This window comes from Lactuca virosa, chromosome 3 (assembly GCF_052849685.1).
Source record: "Lactuca virosa cultivar CGN04683 chromosome 3, Lactuca_virosa_CGN04683_v6, whole genome shotgun sequence".
NCBI lineage: Eukaryota > Viridiplantae > Streptophyta > Magnoliopsida > Asterales > Asteraceae > Lactuca > Lactuca virosa.
Window position 1 is genome coordinate 286,764,229 of NC_136428.1, and position 9,327 is coordinate 286,773,555.

Sequence of the window (9,327 nt, forward strand, 5' to 3'; positions counted from 1 at the left end):
AGCCCCATGGTTCAAGGCATCATTCTTCTTGCTGATTATGAGTGAAGACACAATTTGGCTCAAAGATTATTATTTGTGTGCTCTTTCTCTTTCCGAGCAACTCACATTTGCAGCCTCATATTTATGTGCTTTAGAGATTGATCTTTTCCGAGGTTTGCATTTTTACTCATTTCAGACTATTTATATATGGTCTCAGACCATCATTTGGGAGTTCGGGTTTGCATTTCGGTTTTTGGCATTACTTCGGTTCAGCATTATGATTCTTCAGCAACGGGTTTATCATACATATTCTACAATGTTTGTTCAGTTCGGCAATATATCACCAAGTCTACCCATGACCAAAAATAATATCCTCGTTTTTACGAGTAGATGATCACATCAAGGGGGAGCGTGCGATGCTCCATCATATCCGATATATTCTCTTGCCCGATTTCATGAATATTTTTGATCTTTAATGCATGGTCGATCAAAAATAGGGGGAGAATCATGACCATCCATTTTGAGTTTATTATTGGAGTTTTGAGTTAGAGACATTTGAAGATGGAGATTAATTTAGTAGTGTGATGTGACATTGATTTTTGATCTTTACAGATCAAATTTTTGGCATTACGAGATGTTCTTCGGATTACAATTATTTATCTTCAGACTCTACATTTTGGGATGCCTCATTTGTGTTTGCATCCGGTTCAGATCTTATGATTGCTCGAGTTTGGATTTGCGATATTTTGAAGACGATGATTATTTTAGCGATGCGGCGTGACACTTATTTTTGATCTTCCGATCAAATTTTTGGCATTGCTAGACCATGTCTTCGGACTCACATTATTTATTATTCAGACTTTATTTTTGAATGCTTCACATTTTAAGCAGATTATTCTTTAGAGATTATTTGGTGCATTATCATTCGATTTCAGAATATTGAAGATGTTGTGTGATTTGACATTGTGCTCTCCGGTTCTACAGTCGAGGGGAGACTGTGAACGTGATTGGTTTTTGGGGACTATTCATATTCGAATTGGGATTTCACACTTTTATTCAAAGATTAGGGTTTCTCTATTTGTTCTTTGATGCTAGAGATTCAATTGCCAGATTTTGAGATCACGATAACTTTAACACTTCCGAGACGCTTCAGCACCAAACCCACCGGACCTGCATGTCAGATGTTCTGCCTTTTATCACTGCTTTACCCTCACCATTTTGGAGCATTTAGGGGGAGATTGTTGGAGCATGAAAATGATCTACAATGTTGAGTGTTTATTTGGTTAGAATATTCCCTTGTATGAAAAGCATATTCCCTCCACTAGTATATAAAGTGGAGGTGCTGGTCATTTTATTGTAAGAGTGTTCACTATGTAGACTTTGTAGTTTAGAGAGAGTGTGGTGGGATCTCTCCCACCAAGGGAGAGTTATCTCTCCCAACCCATGAGTGTTCTTGTAATATTTTACATCTCTCTATTTATCTACTACGGTTTTACTCACATATCTTGTTCATCATGTTCATACACGATCATCTTCTTGGTAAGATCTTTCGCACCGATCCGATCGACAAAATGGGAACCTACACCTTTTCGTGAAAAATAAGGACGGGTCACACAGGATGTGTATTGATTATCGATAGCTAAACAAACTAACGGTGAAAAACTGTTATCCGCTACCGAGGATCGACGATTTGTTCGATCAGCTACAGGGTGCATCTTGGTTTTCCAAGATTGATCTTCGGTCGGGGTACCGTCAGATGAGGATTCGAGATGAGGATATCCCGAAGACAGCTTTTAGGACTCGGTACATACACTATGAGTTTGTGGTGATGCCATTCGGGCTCACCAATTCCCCAACAACATTCATGGATCCCATGAATAGGGTGTGTAGGCCGATGTTGGATCAGTCGGTGATCGTGTTTATCAATGATATTTTGGTCTATTCTAAGACTAAGGAGCAGCACGAACAACATCTGAGGGAGGTACTGGAGACACTGAGAACATAAAGGATTTATGAAAAGTTTTCAAAGTGTGATATCTGGCTGCGAGATGTGTAGTTTTTGGGGTACATCATCAACCAGGAGGGTATTTCGGTTGATCCAGCCAAGGTTGAGGCAGTGATGCGGTGGGAAGTACCGAAGAACACATCTGAGATTTGGAGCTTCTTGGGTCTAGCAGGGTATTATCAGAGGTTCATCTAGGACTTCTCCAAGATCGATGTGCCATTGACCCATTTAACCAAGAAGAATGTGACCTTCTGGTGGGGCCCGGACCAACAGTTGGCTTTCGAGACCTTGAGGCAGAACTTATGCGAGGCCCCGATTCTAGTGCTACCGGAGGGGATGGATGATTTGGTAGTTTATTATGATGCATCGATCTCAGGGTTAGGGGCGATACTGATGCAGAGGGGACATGTGATTGCTTACGCCTCGAGGCAGTTGAAGCCTCATGAGGCGAATTACCACACTCACGAACTGGAATTGGGGGCAGTGGTGTTTGCCTTCAAGATTTGGAGACACTACTTGTATGGAGTACGGTGCACTATTTATAATGATAATAAGAGTTTGAAGTATTTGATCGATCAACAGAACCTCAACATGCGACATAGGAGGTGGTTGGATGTGCTAAAAGATTATGACTGTGAGATCTTATATCATCCAGGGAAGGCCAACATGGTGGCCGATGCTTTGAGCCGCAATACGGCAGGTTCTCTGATCGGGAACATTTGTCTGAGGATGACGGTGGTCTCTTCACCACTAGATATGATCAAGAAAGCTCAAGTAGAGGGTTTGAAGAAAGAGAACTGGAAGATAGAGCGGATTCGGGGGCAGTTTACCTTATTTATACGGGGTGGTCGAGGGCTGTTGACACAGTGTGGCCGGGTTTGGGTACCGGTAACTGGGGGAGTGAGGCAGAAGATATTGGAGGAGGAACACAAGTCCAAGTTCTCTATACATCCAGGAGCTAAGAAAATGTATAGAGATTTGAGACTGGGCTATTGGTGGCCCTGAATGAAGCGGTAGATCGCTTGGTTTGTGGAGCGGTGCTCGAACTGCAGGAAGGTCAAGGCCGAACATCAGCGGCCGCATGGTAAGGTTCAGCAGCTACCCATTCCTATGTGGAAGTGGGAAGAGATCACTATAGACTTTATCATGAAGCTACCGAGGACATCGAGGGGTGTGGACACCATATAGGTTATTGTGGATAGCTTGACGATGAGTGCCCACTTTATTCTGATCCCCGAGAGCATCTCCACTGAGAAATTAGTGGACATTTACGTGCGAGAGGTGGTGGCTAGGCAAGGGGTGCCAGTGTCAGTTGTCTCTGACCGGGATCTCCGATTTACATCTAGATTCTGGAAGAAGTTCGACGAGGAGCTGGGCACTCAGTTACATTTCAACACAGTGTACCACCCCCAGGCAGACGGCCAGAGTCAGAGGACAATCCAAACACTCGAGAATATGCTTCGAGCATGCGTGTTGGACTTTGGAGGGAGTTGGGATACATATCTCCCACTAGCAGAGTTTTCATACAACAATCATTATCATGCTAGTATCGACTGACCACCGTTTGAGATGTTGTATGGTCGCAGGTGTAGGACCCCTGTTTGTTGGGGTGAGGTGGGGCACCGAGTCATGGGGAGCACCGAGGTGGTGCTCAAGTCGACTGAGCTTATTCAGTATGTGCGTGACAGACTATGAGTCGCGCAGAGCCGTCAGAAAAGCTATGCTGACCGACGCCGATCAGATCATGAGTTTCAGGTGGGGGATTTCGTCTTGCTGAAAGTGTCACCATGGAAGGGTGTCATTAGGTTCCGGAAGAGGGGCGAGCTAGAGCCCCGATATATTAGACCGTTCAGGATTACTGCCCGGGTGGGCAAGGAGGCCTATCGCTTGGATCTGTAAGACAAGCTTAGCCAGATACACAACACCTTCCATGTGTTCCAGCTTCGGAAGTGTGTCATAGACGAGGCCGCGGTTGTTTCTCTGGACGACATTTAGGTGGACGAGAGCCTGAACTACATCGGGAGACCCATTGCGATTTTGGATAGGAAGACCAAGGTTCTTCGGAACAAGGAGGTGAAATTAGTAAAGGTGCAATGGCAGCACTGAAGGGGCTCCGAATGGACATGGGAGCCGGAGGAGGAGATGTGAGAGCACTACCTGGACTTGTTCGCATCAAAAGAATTTGAGGACGAAGTCTAGTTCAAGTGGGGGAGATTTGTAACGATCATTTCAAGTATCTATTTCTTTTCAGAATTTTAAGGTTTAGACTGGAACTCGACGAGTTGGGGGAGCTCCAACTCGTCGAGTAGAATTCATTTGTGGGACGCGGGATCTATGACCTACTCGACGAGGTGGAAGGCCCAACTCGACGAGTAGGTGCTATAAAGGAAAAACCCTAATTTTAGGGTTTGCACCCTATATAAGCTCCTTAAAAACCTCGAGGCTGACCTTCCATCAGCCTCCAAACCCTAAGAACATACATGCTAAACCCTAATCACCTTCTTCCTCTCATATTGTGAGCTAGAGTGACTTTTGGAGCTAAAGAAGAACAAGATAGTGAGAAGAAGGAGAAGATCAAGCAAACAAATCCCTCACTCCTGAGCTTGACCATCTTGTGGACTATTGTAAGTCTTCAAGATTCATTTTTTTTCTTAGAATATGGCTAGATCTTGAGTTTACTCTTCATTTCCTATCATTCTTGTTGATTTCATGCATGGGGTTCATAAAGTTTGCAACTTTACGAATCTCCAGGGAAAAATGGTCCCATGGTGGGCTAGATCTAGCTTTTGGTCAAGCAAGGATGCCATGAATGGGTTTTTAGGGTATATTTTCCCTTTTTAGCCATTTTGACTTCAAGACATGCATTGGACATGCATGTCTATAAAGCCTCCATCTTTGGAACGTTTTGAGGATTAGAACCTCTTCTGGAAAGGAGGGATTCCAGATTCCTAGAGTCTTGAAACACATGGCTAAGCTTTTGAGCTTTCCAACCTTTGTTAAGGGCTTTAGAGCATTCAGAGTGGTTTTAGAGGATAAAATTGGAAACTTTATGACACTTTTAGGTTTTATATCTAATCCCTAGAGTCCCTGCAATCGATGTACCATCAGAATAAGCAAACACGACGGGGGGGGGGGGGGGGGGGGACTCGACGAGTTGCTCTGGCAACTCGACGAGTTGGATCGGGTTTCCCAGTCTTTTGGATATTGAGTGAGCTCATCGAGTTGATGAGACAACTTGGCGAGTTTGCTAGGGTTTGTCCTGGTTTTCTGGAATCTGAAGGAACTCGACAAGTTGCTAGATGCAGTCGATGAGTTTGGGTCAACATGGACTGTTGACTTGGACTTCGACCAGGGTTTACTAAGTTTTACTTAGAGGGTATTTATGGTATTTCGGGATTTTGACAAGTTAATCACATGATGATTATAGGCGGTTGAGTTGGAGTCGCGCGTTGGGACTTATCTGATCCTGTCTTATCAGTTCAACATTCTTGAGAGGTGAGTCTCCTCATCATACAAATGGGTCGAAGGCACCAAGGCCGGCCCATTTTGTGATATGTGGTACACTAGTTGATGTAGTAATACGAGGTATGGTAGTTAGTTATGCTAAGTGGTATGCTAGTTATATATGTGATACTTGCAGGGAAGACCATGGGGGAGCCCATGGCTCTTGGATGTAAGACTATGTGGGGGAGCCCATGGCTTTTCAAGTAAAGACCATGGGGGGAGCCCATGGCACCTGGATGTAAGACCATGTGGGGGAGCCCATGGCTTTCCAACTAAAGAACATGGGGGGAGCCCATGACACTTAGGTGTAAGACCATGTGGGGGAGCCCATGGCATCCTAGAGTAAGACCCTAGGAGGAGCCCACGACATCCTTATATGTTTGTATGCATGGCTTGTATGGTTTATGTAGCTTTTATAGCTAATATGGATTATGTGATTATGTTGACTGTGTGGGGTATGCTCTGGGGAACTCACTAAGCGTTAGCTTACAATTTGTTGATTTGTTTCAGGTACTTCTGAGCCTAAGGGCAAGGGCAAAGCTTGATGGCGCGACATGCACTCTCTGACACTTGGCTTGATGGGACACTCTGATGTTTTGAATAAAATGTTAATGTTATGAATTTTGAAAACAATGGTCAATGTTACTTCATATTTTATGGGAATGTTTGGTTAAATAAAAATGAAAAATTTATTTGAAAATTTGGAAAATTTGGGTCGTTACAGAAATCCAGACGAATTTTGAATTTGATGTAGTTGTTGGAGATTATTCTGATAATAGTTTGGAGGTTGATTAAAAACAATTGTTGTTAATATACTCTAATAGCTTTTAATACATAAGTGTCTTCTTGTAGTACAGAATCATATCAATTGGGTGTCCAGTATTCTGGCAGATTCTACACTGTTTTTATTGCAGGCGCAACCATTTTTTATTTTGTGAGCTGAAAAAAATGCTTTCATCGGTTCAATAATCTAAGCTTCAAGATGAGGTGAATTTATTTCTTTAACTCCCCATGGTTGATCAGTGTATCACTCATATTCATTCCCGGAATGCTTTGACTCAATGGCTAGTTTTTCTATTAGCTCCTAGATTTCAGTTGGTGTCATGTCACCTAAGGATCTGCCACTTGAAGCATTTATTAACCTTTGTTCCATGGGTGTCAGACCTTCACAAAAACATTAATAAAGATTGTAATCGTTGATTTCGTGTTGCGGGCAATGAACAAGCACCTTTTCTTAATCGCTCCCAATACACGTGTAAGACTTCTCATTTTCCTTGTTCGATACTTGTACTTCTAGAAAATAGTTCTCTAAAAATAATTTTTCAAGCACGTTCCTCGTGGTTATGGAGCCGAATAGGAGATCGTAGAGCCATTTTTTAGTTAAATTTTACACTGCAAAGGGGAATGCCCTCAGTTAATATGGTCCTCCTTGATGGCGTGTGGCTTCATTCCAAAACATACCACATGAAATTCCTTCGAGAATTTATGTGGGTCTTCGTTTTCTATGCGTTTGAACATGGGAAGGAGACGTATCAATCCATATTTCAGCTTGAAATTCTAGGCTTCAGGGAAGGTAATGTAGAGAGGTTGTTGGGCGACCTCTTGTGTTGCCCACTATCTAAGATTCTTCTCCTCGCCCTCCCCATCACTCATGTCTGATTTATCAAAATCAGATTTAGAAGAGTCTGAGATTTCAGATTTTTTAGAATGTGGTGGGTATGGTTTCTTTGCCCTGTGGATAGGTTATGATGGTGGTGCTTTAAGGAATGATGAAGAAGTGATTTTTGGTTTGTTCCACATGGGACTGCCTTGTGGTGTGCTGATTTATGGTGGTAAAGAAGATAATGGAATTAAGGAACCTGCTTGTTGCTTTTAAAGTTTTGTTTCCTTCTCCAGCTTCCTCGCAGTCTGTGATTTTAGATTTTTTCAGAATGTGGTGGGTATGGTTGCTTTGCACTATGGGTAGGTGATGATGATGGTGCTTTAAGGAATGATGAAGAGATGAATTCTGGTTCATTCCACATAGGACTGCCTTGTGGTGTGCTTATTTCTAGTGGTAAAGAAGATGTTGGAATTGAGGAACCCACTTGTTGCTTTTGAAGTTTTGTTTTCTTCTCCAGATTCCTCGCCGTCTTCTCAATTTCTGAATTGAATACTAGATTACCTATACATAAAGATTTGGACAAAAAGCTATTAGCAGTATCGTGTCCCCAACAACGATGCCAATTTTTTAGGTGTCGAAACAGTCAAACAACAAGTCCGTTAAGGCAATCTGGAACAACACCACCAAATCACAAGATCTCCCTACAACAAAACAGATCCTTGGTAAGATTCAACTTTTATTTCCAATGTGCTATTAACCTTTTCTTTTTATTATTCAAATGTATATATTTGAAAACTTGTGGAAAAACTCCATAACCTTATCAATATGCTCAATACGTTTTAAATACCTTAAAATTTTTCTTTTTAGATTCCGAAAAAACCAAAGCACAACTAGAGGAACAAAAAAGAGACGATGTTTTCCTAAAAGACAGTATCCCAACATGGTTGACAGGCTTAGGCTACGTAGCCCTAGTCGTGATATCCATGGCCGCAATGCCTTTAATCTTCCTACCCCTGAAATGGTACCTCGTCCTCGCCTCGTACATCATCACCCCCGCCCTACGGCAAAATCGACCCTAAAATGGTACCTCGTCCTCGCGAAATCTACGGAACCGGTCTCACAGACTGGAGCCTCGCATCCACGTACGACAAAATCAACATCTTCATCATTGCGTCAATAGTTAGATCCGATGGCGGCGTCATTGCCGGATTAGCGGCGTGCGGCGTCATGATGTCGATCGTCGCCACCGCCGTCGACCTAATGCAAGACTTCAAAACCGGTTGCCTAACTTTATCATCCGCCAAATCGATGTTCGTGTGTCAGTTGGTTGGCACTACTATGGAGTGTATCATCGTGTCGTTGACTTTTTGGATGTTTTGGAGCGCGTTTGAGATCGGGACACCTGATAGTCCGTATAAAGCGTCGTACGCGGTTATCTATAGGGAAATGGCGATTCTTTGAGTGGAAGGGTTTTCGGAGCTTCCGAAACATTGTTTGGCATTGTGTTGTGAGTTTTTTGTGGCGGCGTTGGTTTTGAATTTGGTTAGGGATTGGAGTCCGGCGAAGGTGGCGCAATTTGCTCCGATTCCGATGGCGATGGCGATGGCGGTGCCGTTTTATATCGGGGGTATTTTGCGATCGATATGTTTGTTGGGACGGTGATTTTGTTTGTGTGGGAAAGAGTGAATAAGAAAGATGAAGAGGATCATGCCGGTTTGATTTGTGGTGCGGTTGCAGAGTGAATATGAAGGATGCAGAGGATCGATATGTAGAGGATTATGCCGGTGCGGTTGCTTTCGGTTTGATATGTGGGGATGGGATTTGGACGATTCCATCCGCGATTCTGTAGATTTTGAGGATTGATCCACCATTTTTATGTACTTCGGGCCTTCGGTGAGCTCTTGAGGGGAATCTTGTAATTTAGATTTGTAAATATAATCTTGGTTCCGGTTTTCATTCGGTATTTTATTATTGAAACAAATCGTTTGTATCGTTTCATGATTTCGTTGTTGTGTTGGCGCATTGATAATTTATTTAACTGGTTTCTTTAATTTTATAATTGATTAAGGAAGTTGAAAATGGTTATAGTTATTATTACAAGAATGATATTAATGTTTTTGAATAAAAGAAATTTAGGAGGTTGAAAATGGTTTATGTTTGGTGAGTATATTCTGTTGCAAGACGAGAATACTTGTATAAAAATGGATCACGTTTTTGAGGTATAAAAGAAACTGGT

At 42.6% G+C, this 9,327-nt stretch overlaps 1 pseudogene; it reads left to right on the forward strand.

Annotated features, from left to right (window-relative positions):
* The first annotated feature begins 7,139 nt into the window (after positions 1-7,139).
* Positions 7,140-8,996, forward strand: LOC145164649 (putative metal-nicotianamine transporter YSL6; annotated as a pseudogene).
* The last annotated feature ends 331 nt before the right edge of the window (positions 8,997-9,327 follow it).